Genomic DNA, 18,351 nt, shown 5'->3' on the forward strand with positions numbered 1-18,351 from the left:
TTCTCACGTGGGCAATCCAAGATAATTTTAGATTGGCTAATGGCTGGCTCTTATATACTTGATCATTTAGAGAGCCAGGTGATAGAGGTCTGCCTTCTTCAACTCATGGCTTCTAATCCTACCCAAACTTTGATGTCTAGATGTCCAGCCAGTAAAAAAGAAAAAGGAGAAGAGTCAACAGGACTGATCACAGATGAGGACATGAAGGTGGGGGCAGGGATTGCGGGGAGTTATAAGTGATTTAAGAACGAGTCCCAGAAAGCTTGAGAAGGCACACATTACTCTGTTCACATTCTACCAACTATAATGGGCTCAAATCTAACACCGAGAAAAATTGAGAAACTGTGTTCTATCTCTGCCCAGGAAGAAAAGAAAACAGGTTCTAGTGAGCAGTGAGCTGTATCTTTGGCACAGGAAGTGGGGTAGCGGGGTCGAATGTTATGGAATGCTCAGAATTTTGTGTAGTCTGGTTTTAGTCTCAGTTTGATTCCTTCTTCTTTTATAACGATTACTAGGATTATTTCTCCCAGACAAAATCTCCCAGAGAAGTTTTTGTTTATTTCTCTTCACCTACCAAAAAGTATTTCCTACAGGTAAAATGTTTATGCACATAATAGGAAGGTTTTTATATTTTAATATATTCTACATGTTTAATTAATAGTAATGCGGAGTATTCTCGACAGCGAATCGGTGTAACTGTGACCCAGGATTCACTCTAACATCTTTTTTTTTCTTTTTAAGTCAATGAATAAACTAAATGCATATTTCCGTTGTATCAGTGGCTTCATAATCTAGGTAGTTGACACGACCATTTACAGAGTTTAAAACACATCTTCTGAATTTCTTTCATGTTGCTTCCCCTCCATTTCTAGCTTGGATTCCTGGAAGCTAATTTTTTTCCACACATAATTGTAATTTTATGAGAAATTCACCAGTGAAAGTTATTATGTGTTTGTAAGAGTATTTTTTAGCCTATTTACAAACCAGGCAGGAAGTATGTAGATTTCATGCATGGAAAAGCATAAATAAAATTCATTTTTAATCATGTAATTGTACTGTCATTTGTTTCCATGTAATTGGTGAAGAACTACTTTTATATTCATACCTTGGGTCCACTCTTGGAATAAAGCAAATGCAGTGTGAAAATGTCAGTAACATATTTTTGAATTGTTGCTTTTAAGTGCTTTACTTTTTGGTGTTTGGTGAAGTGTAAGGAATACCTGGTAGAATAACATTGATGTATAGCCCGAGTTTATAAGTAGGAGATTAATTAAACAAACAAAAATATCCAAAGTATTTATTTCATGTGAGGCCACTGCGATAAGACAATGATCAAAAATATGAAGTTATCCAATGGTTATTATTTTTTTCTTCAAAAAACAATAACTATTAGAGTGGGCAGAGCACTGAGAGGAGCAGTAAACATAGGAGTGTTCCAGTAAACATAGAGAGACCACGGAATTCACCTAATCCATTAACACTCTTATTTTATAGGTCACTTAGGGAACTGCCTTTTTCTGTCACAGATTCTTCAACTCTAAGGAGAGGGGGAAGATAGTATATTGCTCCCAAAGTTAAAAAAGAATTAATTTAAAGGAAAGGACATAAGTAAGGCTGAGCCCTCTGCCTGGCATATTACAGGCTTCCTATAAATACTGCTTCTTTCCTCTTTCCCACTGTCATAGGCACATAGGCAGCGCTGGAGCCAGGATCTGAACTTGAACCTCTTGATTCCATAGCTAGTATGTTTCTGTTTAAGTTTAGTAACAAGCAGCTATTTTAGAAAATTCAGAATGGGTTGGTACACTTGAATGCAAGTGTTTTCATGATGCTAGTCTATTCAAAATGATCCCCCGCCACTGCCCGCCCCCACACAAATAGAATAGAAAAACAAATAAATAAGCAAATAAACAACAAGACGATAACTGCAAGCCGTCCAAAGAGAAAAAAAACCGTAGTAAAAATGGTGCTGGGTCAAAAGGGAGAGGGGCTACAACATTTATAGAATAAATGTGTTTTTCCCTTTTTGTGCTTCTTAAAAACAATCTCAACATCCACAGTGCTTGATATTTTCAAGGAAAGTGTCTCATTTCCATTAACAAGGAAACCTCTTAATTCACAAATATACACAGTGGGTGATGTGTGTTAATAGCACTCTTAGCAACCGATAATGTGGTGCAGTTAATGTATCTCAGCTTGAATTAACTTTACCACAAGCCACTGTTTCCTTTTTATACAGCACAAGATCCTGTAGAAAAATCTCTTAGGATCTCACAAGGGGAATTCAATTAACATTACTCACTACTGTACAGCAACATAAAAATGGAGGCTATTTTAACCTTTCTCTAGTTTCCTGCTGATCAATTCAACGCTTTCCATTAGTTTAACCCCGGTTACCATAAACTCATCTTCATTGTTCGGAAAATACCTCTCACTTACAGGACAGAGTACAACTGCCAATGGGAAGCCAGGATAAGTGAAGCGGACTAAAAAAATTCCTGAATATAGTGTGCAGGTTTGTCCTTGACATAACATTACTTAACATGGTGTATTTTACCCCAGGACCTTCCATTACTAGAATTGACTCAGCCCTACCACTGTCTCTTTTTCATGTAGTTCCACTAATTAGAGTATCTTTCACATTGCAAAGTCCTAGATTTTTGTCATTAAAAAAGTATTAAGAACTTCAGTTACCAGAAAATTATAACACGGATTTAATTAGACACACAAATGATTGCTCCTCTCTGAAATAATGTCATAGGCAAGAAAAACACTCTATAGGAGCTAAAAAGCTAAAGTGTCCTTGACACCTTCCTTCTTCCTCAGTGCATATACTCACACAGCATGTGCTGTTAATTTTATTCCTCAAATAGTGTTATTTTTCCCATCCTCCTGGTCACCACTCAACTCCAAAAGAACAACCTCCAACTGATCTTTCAGAAAACATTCTAGCACCCTCCAACTCCTCCCTTGCACTGCAACAAGAGTTGTATTCAAAATTCAAATCTCCTCATAACATTTGCTTTGTTAAAATATTTCCAAGGCCACCCAAAACTCTTAGGATTAAAAAGCAACATCCTTGCAGACAATCTTGCAGACCTTGAGTGTTCTGTGCCTCATTCCACCTTTTGATCTCTGGGTGGGCTCCATTCACGTTGACCGTACAGTTTGTTGGCTATGCCAAGCCTTTCCAAATGTTGTCTCTTAGTTCAATTCTTTTATTAAGACATGCACAGAAAGCAAGTACTATGAGAAGGAATTTGTCTTTACTTGTTGCATCGTGGGTGCTATTAATAAATATCAACTTAATGAATGAAGAGAAAGTGGAAGACACTTTATCAATGATGCTTTCCATGGTTCCAGAAGGACTGGAAAGAATTTTAAATCAGTTCACCAAGCGCATTTATATCTACCATCATTAAATTCCTAAATTTGAGTTAGGTATATAATATTTATTCAACAAATTATAAACAAGAGAAAGACAGTACATGCCCGCAGAGTGCTCCCAGTGTATTTAAAGACATTCATGTCATCTTCTTAATGTTTTTGTATTATTAAATATTTTTCACCTCAGAATGACAATGTTAAGTAAGCAGATAGTGTTATTTAATATTCCTCAGTATGAAATGAAGATGATTTAGTTGCCTGTATTTAAGAAAAAACAAAAACAAAAACAGAACACTTTCTTCAAGGCAAAAACGTCTCTTTTCACCCCCCCCCCACCATGGTAGAATCCATAGCAGATATATTATGCAATTGTTATTAATCAAGTTAAATGGAGTCTGTTTCTTTCAGTTCCTAATAAAAATATATTCCTACCAAGTAATATGCCCTGACTAGCCCTCCTCACGCCCCATCTAGATCTTGCATCTTCCAAGCATATAATAGTTTTACTCTACTCAGACTATTTCCATACTCTTCCTATTGTCACAGGGGTATGTAGGGACTATGCGTTCTTAATACTAGTCAGACTGGGAGGCTTGCTTCACAATCAAAAGTATGGTAGGAAAGCTAGAAGCAGGTCTGAAGAGTTTGAATTCTAGCACTGATAACAGAAATTTCTACCTAGGGGCTTTGCATGTGTCATTTGAAATTTTGAACTTCAATTTTCTTATATTTACTATAGAGACAGTAGCTCTCCCTTTGACTAAAAGGTAATTATTTGACATGACTTAAAAATTATAAAGTTCTCTTTCTCAGATAGTAGTCTAAGACTATTGGTCCCAGGAGATTGTCCTAGAGAAAGAGAACTGTAGTCAAATAAGTTCAGAAAAGATTTTGTAATCTAAACTATCATGAGAGATATACAATTTCATATATTAAAATTCAGATAAGTAAGTTCTTAAGGAAAACTATTTACCTGTATTTAACACAGTGTTTTGCAAAGCTCTTTGAATCATAGAACTTTTTTTTTTTATATTAGTAAAACATAGTAACAATACTGTTTGGGGTGAAATAACATTAGTTTGTATTTTTATACATGGAACATATTGAATCAGATTTCTAGAAGAAAGAAGGAAAATTTTGAAAAAATGAAACTATCACATTCATGTATAATTTTGGCATATATACTATATTGGCATATGGTATTATAATATTTTTATGAGAAAAATAATAAAATAATTGGTTAAATATATGCATTTCTCACCTTTTGGCTACCAAACATAAGAATATGTCAAACTTTTTGAATACTTACCACCAGATATAGCTAGCTAAAAGATAAAATACAACTACCTTAGATTTCTCTCCCTTTACAAATGTAACAGTGACTCTATTTTTTTATTCTAAATTTTATTCTAATTTTTTTATTCTAAATTTTAACTTGAGATTATAAAAACAGATTGAGAAGGAAAATCGGCGCACTTAAGTGGATAGCTGAAATCTGTTAGAAACAATCTCTATACCTCCAATTAGCTTAAATTATTCAGATATTTGCTTCCCTTGTACTTTTCATGTGTTGTAGAATAATTTATACTTGGGAGGCATTATATTTCAATTATTCAAACAATAGAAGTTTATGGTTTTATATGTGCTCAGAAAAATCTTGTATAAGGGATACCCTTTAGAATTATTTCTCAAGACTCACTTCATAGCCTTGGTACGTACCTGGTTGCATTCAGTTTAAATTAAGAACTAAAGATACAATTGTTGAATGATTGTAGCAGAATCACAATTTCATTTGACTTAAGCTTTAGAAAAGGGTAGAGTTTAGTTCAGTTTCACTCATACGCATTCACTTCACTTATTATAGATGAGAAAGGTAGCATGAGCTAATGGAACATGGGACTCTCAGGGGTTTAATTTTAAAGACTGACTTACAGTGATTTGTATTTAATATCATTTCTATTTTGTAAAGACCAAACTAACCAAAACACACATAAATAATCATGCCAGAAAATCAGCAAATCTTTCTTTGAGTTTAAAAATTTCTTGCAACCATGCATTGCTTTTTAGAGTGGTGGCTCTCAAAATGAGGTCTTTTAATCAGCAGTTCCATCACCAACATCAAATGAGAAGTTGTTACAAATACAAATACTGGGACTCTACCCCAGATCTACTGAATCAGAACTTCTGAAAATGGGGCCTAACAATCTGTGTTTTGGCAAATACTTTGGGTGATTTTGATGACCTAAAGTTTGAGGGTTTGTGTCTCCAGGAACATTTAGCAATGTCTAGAAACATTTTTGTTTGTCACAACTAGAGAAGGGTAGATAAAGGCCAAAGATGCTGCTAACCATCCCACAACACACAGGACAACAACAAAGAATTATCCAGTTCAAAATATCAGTATTGCTGAGATTGAGAAGACTTGCTTTGGAGAAATGAATAGGGACCTCTAGTACTAACAATTTTTTTCTATTAATGTCACATATTTAGGTAGACCCAAACAGGTAAGAGGTATATCTTGTACATTTCTGTAAACCAAGTATATGTACATATTAAAGATTATTATGTGTTTTACATAAACCTAATTTATTTGCTGGATCTCTGTAATACCTTTGTGAATTAGTGAGTAGATAGACTCAGTTATCAGAGGCATGTTTTGTAGATGCTCCTTTACTACTTTTTCCAAGAACAAAACTTGACACGTGCAATAATTGGTTACTATAGTCTTTCAATTCAGAAGGATTACCTTTTTATACAGTACTCGTTGAAAAAAGAAATATTTATCCTGAGCATTGAACTTTGGAGACTTTGCACAAAATGAAATACCTCTTGTATACTGCCTGTGTTTGATCGTGCAAGACTACTGCTTCCCAGGAACTGTGGCATTTGGTTTCTTGCAAAATACGACCCATGCATTTGTTCATTTATTACTTGATTAATATAAGAAATTCTTGACTATTGTATATGCTTACCTTTTTTATCAGTTCTGAAAATACAATAATGACTCAAAAAGGCAACAACTTAATAGGGCAAGAAAAAAATTAAAAATTAGAGTATAATGTTTTGTTTAGAAGTTATCGGTTATTTCATGATTATATATATATATACACACACACTAGTATTTCTTCAGCCAAGGAACCATTATATAACTTCATATAACTTCACAAAGTGTGATTACTTTTACTTTATTTTGTTTATTTGTTTGTGTTTTCCCTTTGGAGACTAATCCACAGTATCATTTTTCCCTAGAGGCAATCTATCATGGTTTTCATCACTGCAGTGTAAGAGAGGATTGCAGACAGAAGAGAGAAAAAAGAAATGGACAGGGCATGCAGGTCCGGAAAAGCTGCAGGGCTAAGCACACAAACCAAACATATTCCCAGAACTAACAAGTAAAGCAGAAAATCAGCATTTTGCAGATCATATTGGAGAGAAAGAAGCAAAAGCTTCTGTGGTCTTCATGTTAAAAAGACATCTTCCCTGGAATAAAAAAAAAAAAAAAAGTTTCACTCCTGACATCCCACTTGCTGGTCTATGACCTTACTTATGCCAATTAATCTGTCCGATATGAATTTCTTCTTCAGGAAATGTGTAAAAGAATAGTACCAGCCTCATAGGATTATTGTGGGAATTAAATGAGATTGTTTCCATAATATTTTTCCTACAGTTCCGTGCATAAAGTAAATGCTCAACAAAAATTTCTCTGTTATTATTATTAACTAAAAAATAGGGAATCTAGACTCAATAATATGGGCATAATACATTTATGAGATCATTCTAACAGACTTCAAATGAAATATTTTTGGATAATTATGTAACAGAATGAGAACAGCCATGCTTCACTGTATTGATGATATAAAATATTTTTTTTACACGTTCTGTAATCTTAAAGTTTGCAACAATTTAATATGGCTTACTTTTAAGGTCAGGATGAAAGTTAATTTGGAAAAAAATGTCATTTTTAATGCTTGAGTTTTAAATGCATTTTAAAATCTGGATGCACATCAATGAATGTTAATCCAAAGAGATATAGAATAGAAAGGATAAGCCTATATCTTATTTTTGCAAATACTGAAGACAAACTTTTCAAATTAGCTGACTCTGAGTGAATTTGTAAGAATTAGAAAAAAGAATAAGAGGACATTCAAGTAAATTGAATAGTCTGCGCCCAGGCATCAAGGATAAAGGGCAGAGCATCTTTTGCAGAGTTGCAAATGGTTTCTTAATCCAGAACAAAGAATACTGAGAAGGATAAGTGTATGATGAAACTAAAATTGTGCCCAGGGTTTTTTGTGACTTACTAAGAATTATAAATTCCACTGAAAATTTGTATATTTTAATGCTGCCAGAAGAACTCTCTGGATTGAGGACTGTAAGACTGAAACAGTTAAGAGTGTTAAGAGTGTGGCAGAATCCATGGTGGGAAAAGGAAAGAGACTAAATTAAAACAGTCCTCACAGTGGGATTAGCATGTAAGAACCAGACTAATTACTTCAATTCTTGATTAATCCTTCTCTTACATTCTATACAGTACTTTTAATGACAAAGCAAACGAGGGACGCTGAGTGCATAAGGAAGGAATATAACAGAAGGAGAATGGGTATGGGCCCTCGGACTAAAGGGGGAGAGAGGCAATTGGATGTGAGAATGAGCCAGTGTGAAGAGTGGGAAAGCTTTTGGTAGCTAGTGATGATGGAAAAAAAATTTTTTTAAAGATTTATTTATTTTAGAGAGAGAGAGAGAGAGAGAACATGTGGGAGCAGGGGAGGGGCAGAGGGAGAGAATCATCAAGCAGACTCTGCACTGAGTGGGCGTCCAACATGGACTTGATCTCACGACTCTGAGATCATGAATTGAGCAGTGCTGTGAATTGTGTAAGACTGATGATCACAGACCTGTACCTCTGAAACAAATAATACATTATATGTTAAAAAAAAAACACAGTAGAAAGGGAAAAATGAAGAGGGGGACTCGGAGGGGCAGACGAACCATGAGAGACTATGGACTCTGAGAAACAAACTGAGGGTTCTAGAGGGGAGGGGAGTGGGGGGATGGGTTAGCCTGGTGATGGGTATTAAAGAGGGCATGTACTGAATGGAGAACTGGGTGTTATAGACAAACAATGAATCATGGAACACTACATCAAAAACTGATGGTGTAATGTATGGTGATTAACATAACATAATAAAATACAATTATAAAAAAGAAAAAGAAATCATTAGTTGGACGATTAACCATCTGAGCCACCCAGGCGTCCCAATGGAAAACAAAAACAAAAACAAAAAACATTTGTGATGGAAACATGAACATGGCATATCACCAATGATCTGTTTAAAGAAAAGGACAAAATGTGCTGAGAAAATGGTACAAAGACAAGGTTGGCAGAAGCATGGAGTTTACAGAAGGGTCTAGGGAAGGAAGGGAGAAAAGGAGGATTTGAGCTGTATTTGAAGTGCTCTAGCACACCAAACGATGGTAATACTTTAGCCTATTTGGAAACAAGATGCTACTTACCTACACAGGGCCATAGCATTTCTATTTAGCATATGGACCGGTACAGAGAAGTAGTGTTTTAAGATAAAAGGCTATGAAAGCAGCCCATCTAGGTTTAAATGCTGGCCCTAAGGCTTATACAAGTTGTGCATCTCTGAGCCAGGTATTAATCTCTAAATTCCTCAGTTGTGTCATCTGCAAAATGGTGGTAATAAGATTGCCTATTTCTCTTGGTGTTAATATATGGGCCACTTGTAGAAATAGAAAGTGATATATATGTAGCTCTGTATAAAATACATAAACCTATAGAGTACAAATATTATTACTCTATCGTTTCTTATTTATTTAATTCAATTAAAAATATACAAGATTTTCTTTCTCTGAGTTTGTTTGCAATCAAAAAATACAGCAGTTCTCCTCTTTTTAATGCCAACTTTTATTTTTTTCTCCTGAAGATTGAATAACAAAATCCTTCTCATTCCTAGGAATACATAATCATGTCATATTTCCATGTATAAGATATAGCAGTAACATTTAAGAATTGGCAAAATGGTACAATGTTTATTCTGTCTTAGAGTATTGGGTTGTGGTATTTGTTTTAGATGAATAGCTGATTTTTTTTTTTCCAGTTGAAGGATTCAAGCGTCACCTTATGGATTTTTTTCATGAATTGTATTTTTATAGGATGGTTCTTAAAGTAATCTCAGTAACTAAATATTATAGCACAAAAGTCCTAACAGACATGGCTACATATGCAAGTTTTTAACCTATCTATACTTTTATTTATTACCTCTCTCTGAAGGAGATTATAAATATCTGAAGTCATTTCAACATATTTGATTTGGCATTTTACTTATGTTATGTAGTAGTCATACATTCTGTAAATATTTCCTGAGCTCCTAAAATGCTCTGTGTACTTAGTGAGTATTGAGGTTAAAATAATAATGTAATATGGTAAGTGCTATTATATATTAAATAGTATCTATTGAATGAACCGAATGTATCAATGAAGTAGGTGAATGTTCACCAAGGGAGTTCAATTCAACATGTATTTTTTTAAATTTAATTTTATTATGTAATGTTAATCACCATACATTACATCATTAGTTTTTTATGTAGTGTTACATGATTCATTGTTTCCATATAACACCCAGCGATCCATTCAGTATGTGCCCTCCTTAATACCCATCACCAGGCTAACCCCTCCCCCCACTCCCCTCCCCTCTAGAACCCTCAGTTTGTTTCTCAGAGTCCATAGTCTCTAATGGTTTGTCTCCCCCTCCGATTTCACCCCCTTCATTTTTCCCTTCCTACTATCGTCTCTCTCTATTTTTTTAAATCAACATACAATATATTATTTGTTTCAGAGGAACTGGTCTGTGATTCATCAGTCTTACACAATTCACAGCGCTCACCATAGCACATACCGTCCCCAATATCCATCACCAAGCTACCCCATCCCTCCCACCCCCACCACTCCAACAACCCTCAGTTTGTTTCCTGAGATTAAGAATTCCTCATAGTGAGGTCATATGATTCATATCTTTCTATGATTGACTTATTTTGCTTAGCATAATACCCTCTAGTTCTATGCATGCCATTACAAATGGCAAGATTTCATATTTTTGATGGCTGCATAATATTCCATTGTGTGTGTGTGTGTGTGTGTGTGTGTGTGTGTGTGTGTGTGTGTGTGTACCACTTCTTCTTTATGCATTCATCTGTTGATGGACATCTTGGCTCTTTCCATAGTTTGGCTATTGTGGACATTGCTGCTATAAACATCGGGGTGCATGTATCCCTTTGGATCCCTACATTTGTATCTTTGGGGTAAATACCCAACAGTGAAATTGCTGGGTCATATGGTAGCTCTATTTTCAACTTTTTGAGGAACCTCCATACTGTTTTCCAGAGTGGCTGCACCAGCTTGCATTCCCACCAACAGTGTAGGAGGGTTCCCCTTTCTCCACATCCCTGCCAACATCTGTCATTTCCTGACTTGTTAATTTTAGCCATTCTGACTGGTGTGAGGTGGTATCTCATTGAGGTTGTGATTTGGATTTCCCTGATGCCAAGCGATGTTGAGCACTCTTTCATGTGTCTGTTGACCATTTAGATGTCTTCTTTGGAAAAATGTCTTTTCATGTCTTCTGCCCATATCTTGATTGGATCATTTGTTCTTTGGGTTTTGAATTTCATAAGTTCTTTATAGATTTTGGATAGTAGTCCTTTATCTGATATGTCATTTGCAAATATTTTCTGCCATTCTGTTGGTTGTCTTTTGGTTTTGTAGACTGTTTCTTTTGCTGTGCAAAAGCTTTTTATCTTGATGAAATCCCAATAGTTCATTTTTGGCCTTGCTTCCCTTGCCTTTGGCGATGTTTCTAGGAAGAAGTTGCTGCGGCTGAGGTCGAAAAGGTTGCTGCCTGTGTTCTCCTTTAGGATTTTGATGGACTTCTGTCTCACGTTTAGGTCTTTCAACCATTTGGAGTCTATTTTTGTGTGTGGTGTAAGGAAATGGTCCAGTTTCATTCTTCTGCATGTGGCTGTCCAATTTTCCCAACACCATTTGTTGAAGAGACAGTCTTTTTTCGATTGGACATTCTTTCCTGCTTTGTCAAAGATTAGTTGACCATAGAGTCGAAGGTCCATTTCTGGGCTCTCTATTCTGTTCCATTGATCTATGTGTCTGTTTTTGTGCCAGTACCATATTGTGTTGATGATTACAGCTTTGTAATAGAGCTTGAAGTCCGGAATTGTGATGCCACCAGCTTTTCTTTTCTTTTTCAACATTCCTCTGTCTATTCGGGATCTCTTCTGGTTCCATACAAATTTTAGGATTATTTGTTCCATTTCTTTGAAAGAAGTGGATGGTATTTTGATAAGGATTGCATTAAATGTGTAGACTACTCTAGGTAGCATTGACATTTTCACAATATTTGTTTTTCCAATCCATGAGCATGGAACGTTTTTCCCATTTCTTTGTGTCTCCCTCAATTTCTTTCATGAGTATTTTATAGGTTTCTGAGTACAGATTCTTTGCCTCTTTGGTTAGATTTATTCCTAGGTATCATGGATTTGGATGCAATTGTAAATGGGATCAACTCCTTAATTTCTCTTTCTTCTGTCTTGTTGTTGGTGTATAGATGCCACTGATTTCTGTGCATTGATTTTATATCCTGCCACTTTACTGAATTCCTGTATGAGTGCTAGCAGTTTTGGGGTGGAGACTTTTGGGTTTTCCACATAAAGTATCATATCATCTGCAAAGAGTGAGAGTTTGACTTTTTCTTTTCCGATTCGGGTGCCTTTTATTTCTTTTTGTTGTCTGATTGCTGTGGCTAAGACTTCTAGTACTATGTTGAATAGCAGTGGTGAGAGTGGACATCTCTGCCATGTTCCTGACCTTGGGGGGAAAGCTCTCAGTTTTTCCCCATTGAGAATGATATTCGTTGTGGGTTTTTCATAGATGGCTTTTATAATATTGAGGTACGTACCCTCTATCCCTATACTTTCAAGAGTTTTGATCAAGAAAGGATGCTGTACTTTGTCAAATGCCTTTTCTGCATCTATTGAGAGGATCATATGGTTCTTGTTCTTTCTTTTATTAATGTATTGTATCACGTGGATTGATTTGCAGATGTTGAACCAACCTCGCAGCCCAGGGATAAATCCCACTTGATCGTGGTGAATAATCCTTTTAATGTACTGTTGGATCCTGTTGGCTAGTATTTTGGTGAGAATTTTTACATCCATGTTCATCAGGGATATTGGTCTGTAATTTTCCTTTTTGATGAGGTCTTTGTCTGATTTGGCATCAAGGTAATGCTGGCCTCATAAACTGAGTTTGGAAGTTTTCCTTCCATTTCTTTTTTTTTTTTTTGGAACAGTTTCAGAAGAATAGATATTAATTCTTCTTTAAATGTTTGGTAGAATTCCCCTGGGAAGCCATCTGGTCCTGGCTCTTGTTTGTTGGGAGATTTTTGATTACTGCCTCAAATTCCTTAGTGGGTATAGGTCTGTTCAGATTTTCTATTTCTTACTTGTTCAGTTTTGGTAGTTTATACATCTCTAGGAATGCATCCGTTTCTTCCAGGTTATCTAATTTGCTGGCATATAGTTTCTCATAATATGTTCTTATAATTATTTGTATTTCTTTGGTGTTCATTGTGATCTCTCCCTTTCATTCATGATTTTATTTATTTGGTAATTTCTTTTAGATAAGTCTGGCCAGGGGTTTATCAATCTTATTAATTCTTTCAAAAAACCAGCTCCTAGTTTCATTGATCTGTTCTACTGTTTTTTGGTGTTCGTTGTGATCTCTCCCTTTCATTCATGATTTTATTTATTTGGTCATTTTCTTTTTGATATGTCTGGCCAGGGGTTTATCAATCTTATTAATTCTTTCAAAAAACCAGCTCCTAGTTTCATTGATCTGTTCTACTGTTCTTTTGGTTTCTATTTCATTGATTTCTGCTCTGCTCTTTATTATTTCTCTTCTCCTGCTGGGTTTAGGCTTTATTTGCTGTTCTTTCTCCAGCTTCTTTGGGTGCAGGGTTAGATTGTGTATTTGAGACCTTTCTTGTTTCTTGAGAAAGGCTTGTATCGCTATATACTTTCCTCTTAGGACCACCTTTGTGGTGTCCCAAAGATTTTGAATAGTTGTGTTTTTATTTTCATTTGTTTCCGTGAATTTTTTAAATTCTTCTTTAATTTCCTGGTTGACCCATTCATTCTTTAGTAGGATGTTCTTTAGCCTCCATGTATTTGAGTTCTTTCTGACTTTCCTCTTGTGATTGAGTTCCAGTTTCAAAGCATTGTGGTCTGAAAATATTCAGGAATGACCCCAATCTTTTGGTACCAGTTGAGACCTGATTTGTGACTTAGGATGTGATCCATTCTGGAGAATGTTCCATGGGCACTAGACAAAACTGTGTATTCTGTGGCTTTGGGATGGAATGTTCTGAATACATCTGTGAAGTCCATTTGGTCCAGTGTGTCATTTAAAGTCTTTATTTCCTTGTTGATCTTTTGCTTAGATGATTTGTCCATTTCAGTGAGGGGGGTGTTAATGTCCCCTGCTATTATTTTATTGTTGTCAATGTATTTCTTTGATTTTGTTATTAATTGGTTTATATAATTGGCTGCTCCCATGTTAGGGGCATAGATATTTACAATTGCTAGATTTTCTTGTTGGATAGACTCTTTAACTATGATATAGTGTCCTTCCTCATCTCTTATTATAGTCTTTGGTTTAAAATCTAATTTGTGTGATATAAGGATTGCCACCCCAGCTTTATTTTGGTGTCCATTAGCATGGTAAATAGTTTTCTGCCCCTTTCAATCTGGGGGTGTCTTTGGGTCTAAAATGAGTCTCTTGCAGACAGCATATCGATGGGTCTTGTTTTTTTTATCCAATCTGATAGCCTGTGTCTTTTGATTGGGGCATTTAGCCCATTTACTTTCAGGGTAACTGTCGAAAGATATTAATTTAGTGCCATTGCATTGCCTGTAAGGTGACTGTTACTGTATATTGTCTCTATTTCTTTCTGGTCTATGTTACTTTTAGGCTCTCTTTTTGCTTAGAAGACCCCTTTCAATATTTCTTGTAGGGCAGGTTTCGTGTTTGCAAATTCTTTTATTTTTTGTTTGTCCTGGAAGCTTTTTATCTCTCCTTCTATTTTCAATGACAGCCTAGCTGGATATAGTATTCTTGGCTGCATATTTTTTTCTCATTTAGTGCTCTGAAGATATCATGCCAGTCCTTTCTGGCCTGCCAGGTCTCTTTGTGTAAGTCTATTGCCAATATAATGTTTGTACCATTGTAGGTCACAGACCTCTTGTCCCGAGCTTCTTTCAGGATTTTCTCTTTGAGATTTTTAAGTTTTACTATTAGATGTCTGGGTGTTGACCTATTTTTATTGATTTTGAGCAGGGTTCTCTGTGCCTCCTGGCTTTTGACGCCTGCTTCCTTCCCCAAATTATGAAAGTTCTCTGCTATAATTTGCTCCAGTATACATTCTGCTCCTGTCTCTCTTTCTTCTTCTTCTGGGATCCCAATTATTCTAATATTGTTTCATCTTATGGTATCACTTATCTCTCAAATTCTGCCCTCATGATCCAGTAGTTGTTTATCTCTCTTTTACTCAGCTTCTTTATTCTCCATCATTTGGTCTTCTATATCACTAATTCTCTCTTCTGCCTCATTTATCCTAGCAGATAGAGCCTCCATATTTAACTGCACCTCACTAATAGCCTTTTTGATTTTGACTTGGTTAGATTTTACTTCTTTTATTTCTCCAGAAAGGGTTTCTCTAGTATCTTCCATGCTTTTTTCAAGCTCAGCTATCTTTATAATTGTCATTCTGAACTCTAGTTCTGACATCTTACTAATGTCCTTATTGATTAGGTCCCTGGCAGTCAGTACTGCCTCTTGTTTTGTTTTGTTTTTGTTTTTTTTGAGATGAATTTTTCCACCTTGTCATTTTGTCCAGAGGAGAACAGATGAATGAGAGAGCAAAATGCTAACAGGGTAAAAATGGTCCCAGAAAAATATACACTAAACAAATCAGAAGAGACCTGAAACCAGGGGAAAAGAAAGGGAAAGAAATAAAAAAGAAAAAAAAAAAGGAAGAGAAGAAAAAGAAAAAAAAAAAGAATATGATCAAATATAATTAAGCTGGTGAATGTATCAGTGCCACACACTAGATTTTGGGCATATTTTGGTCTTTTAGAAGAAAGTGCCTCCAAGAATTTTAAAGAAAGAAAACTTATATATGTACAAAAATAAGGGTAAATATGATGAAGGGATGGAATATGACTGTAAAGATGAAAATTATGAAAGCTTTTATAAAAGGAATTGATAAGATATGAAGTTGGTTAAAAAAAGAAAGAAAAGAAATTAAAAAAAAAAGGAGAGAATGTGATCAGGCAGGAGAACAAAGCCATACACTAGAGATTTAGGGTATATTTTGGTCTATTAGAAGAAACTGTATCCCAAAATTTCAAAGATAGAACAACTTATATATATACCAAAAATAAGGTTAACTATAAGGAAGGGATAGAATATGACTCTAAAAATGAAAAATAAAAAAGATTTTTTAAAAAGGGATTGAAAAGATGTTGGTTGAAAAAGGGAAAAAGAAAAATTACAAAAAATAGGAAAAAAAAGAAAGTTAAAAAAATTAACTTTGAAAGACTAAAGAATCACTGGGAAAAAAGCCATGAATTCTCTTTTCTATATTCCCCTAGTACTGGAGTTCTGCCTTTCTCATTGATTGGTAAACTTGGTCTTGGCTGGCTGTTCTTGCTGATCTTGTGGGGGAGGGTCCTGTTGACATGGTTACCAAATATCTTTGCCAGAGGTGGAATTGCCCCGCCCTTGCTGGCTCCAGGCTAAGTAATCTGCTTGGGTTTGCTCTTGGATGCTTTTGTTCCCTGCAAGCTTTCCGAACAGCTCTGCAGGACAAGAGTGAAAATGACAGCCTCCTAATCTCTGCCCTGGAGGAGCTGAGAACTTGGGCCCCCACTCCTTAGTGAGCCCCAGAGAAAAGCAGTCACTCTTTCCCATCTCCCCAGTCTCCGGCCACACTCCATGCTCACCTGGCCTGTGACTGAGCATTTCTATCTCTGGCACCACCTCAGTGTGGAGTCTCCAAACCCAGCAGATTCCTGCCGTGTGCTCCAGTGCCACTCCTCCCAGGGGAGGAAGGGGAGTCTCCCCAGATCTGCCGCTTGTTGGGTCCCTGCTGGAGAGCAGTGGCCCGACTGTGCCACGGATCATGGTTTATGGCAACCCCGAGCTGAGAGCCAGCTCCGTCTCTGCAGCCGGCTTCCCTGCTCCGATCCCTGGGAGCTCTGCTGCACTCAGGCACCCCCAGTCTTTCTGTGACCCTGAGGGCCCTGAGACCACACTGTCCCAGTGAGTGTTCCACCCCCCGCTTAGCCACTGGAGTGACATCCCTCAGTGGTGCTGACTTCTAAAAGTTCCGATTTTGTGCTGTGCTGCTCTATCACTTGCTAGTAGTGGCTGACAGAGGCCCCTTCCCCCGCTGTCTATCCTCCCGAATATCGCCTCAGATTCACTTCTCCACACATCCTACCTTCCAGAAAGTGGTTGCTTTTCTGTTCAGAGAGTTGCTACTGTTATTTTCTTCAATCTCCTGTGGAGTTCATAGGTGTCCAGATGGTTTGATACCTATCTAGTTGAATTCCTGGGACCAGATGAAATTTAGGTCTCCTAATCCTCCACCATCTTGCTTCTCCTCCTCAACCTGTATTTTTTAAGTACACAGTGTATCTCCCAAACCAAATAGGAGGATCACAATTACCAGCTTATTGGATCTGGATCTCTCAGATCCATTCCTCATTGACTTGTCTGGGAAATTTAACATGGGCCTTTTACACATTTTTTCTTTCCCAGACCATATTAATTTTTGTCAGTAGTTGGTTCCAGAGGCATTTGCAAGATGAAGGGGTTTTTCTTACTTATTCCCTTGTGCTCCTTTTAGCAGGTTCCTTCAGTACAGTTAGAATAGGAAGATGTTTAAGTCACTGTTTTTCAAGGTGTGATCCCTTGATTAGTAGCATAGGTATCATTTGGGAAATCAAAAGGAATACAAATAGCCAAGATTTACTGAATCAGATACTCTGGGGTGGGCCCAGCAATTTTTGTTTTAACAAGTCCTCTAGATGATTTTTATGCTAAAGTTTGAGAACAACTAGTTTGGTGATGATTTAGGTGTGACACTTGTTATAATGATGGATGAGTGTGCTATCCCCAGGTCAAGAATAAGTAATATTTTAATAAGCAACTTGTGTGTGTGCTAAGTTCTTGAGATTTGATACTACAGTGAAAAAAAAACAAAACAAAAGAAAAGAAAAGAAGGAAATAGAAAAATGGGAGCATGTAAAAATGAAATAAAATGACATGAATTTTTTAAAAAGCAGCAGTTTTTAATCAAAAACTGTCAGCCTTTAAAATACTAAGTGTTTAATACTATGCATTTCACTTCCTCTAATAGCACCATCCCGTGGCTCACAGAGGATTAAGCACTGTATTAAAAAAAAAAAATCATTATTGTCTTTTAACTTACAGAAGCCACATACATCAGTGTGACAATGTGCATAATCTAGTATTAGGAACTTCTTCACTAACAAGGTTTTGATCATTTAATTGATTTTTTTCATGACCTAAAGTCATTTAAGAGAACTCTTATTATTGCAGAGTGGTAACCTGGATGTGTTTTAAGGTCATCTTATTCATGTGAATAAAATGTGAAAAATATTTCCATTAACTAGAGTGCAATATACATCTCAAGGTTAATTATTTTCACTGATCTCCAGTTAAAACTTATTATTCTTAAGCTCAGAGATTAACAAAATGAGAGACAGAGGAAGCATTCATTATCTGGAAGATACTGATTGGAGGCTTTAGTTCTTTTTAGAGGTATAAAAAGAACATTCAAAAAT

Source organism: Zalophus californianus, chromosome 2 (genome assembly GCF_009762305.2).
Source record: "Zalophus californianus isolate mZalCal1 chromosome 2, mZalCal1.pri.v2, whole genome shotgun sequence".
NCBI classification, from domain to species: Eukaryota; Metazoa; Chordata; class Mammalia; order Carnivora; family Otariidae; genus Zalophus; species Zalophus californianus.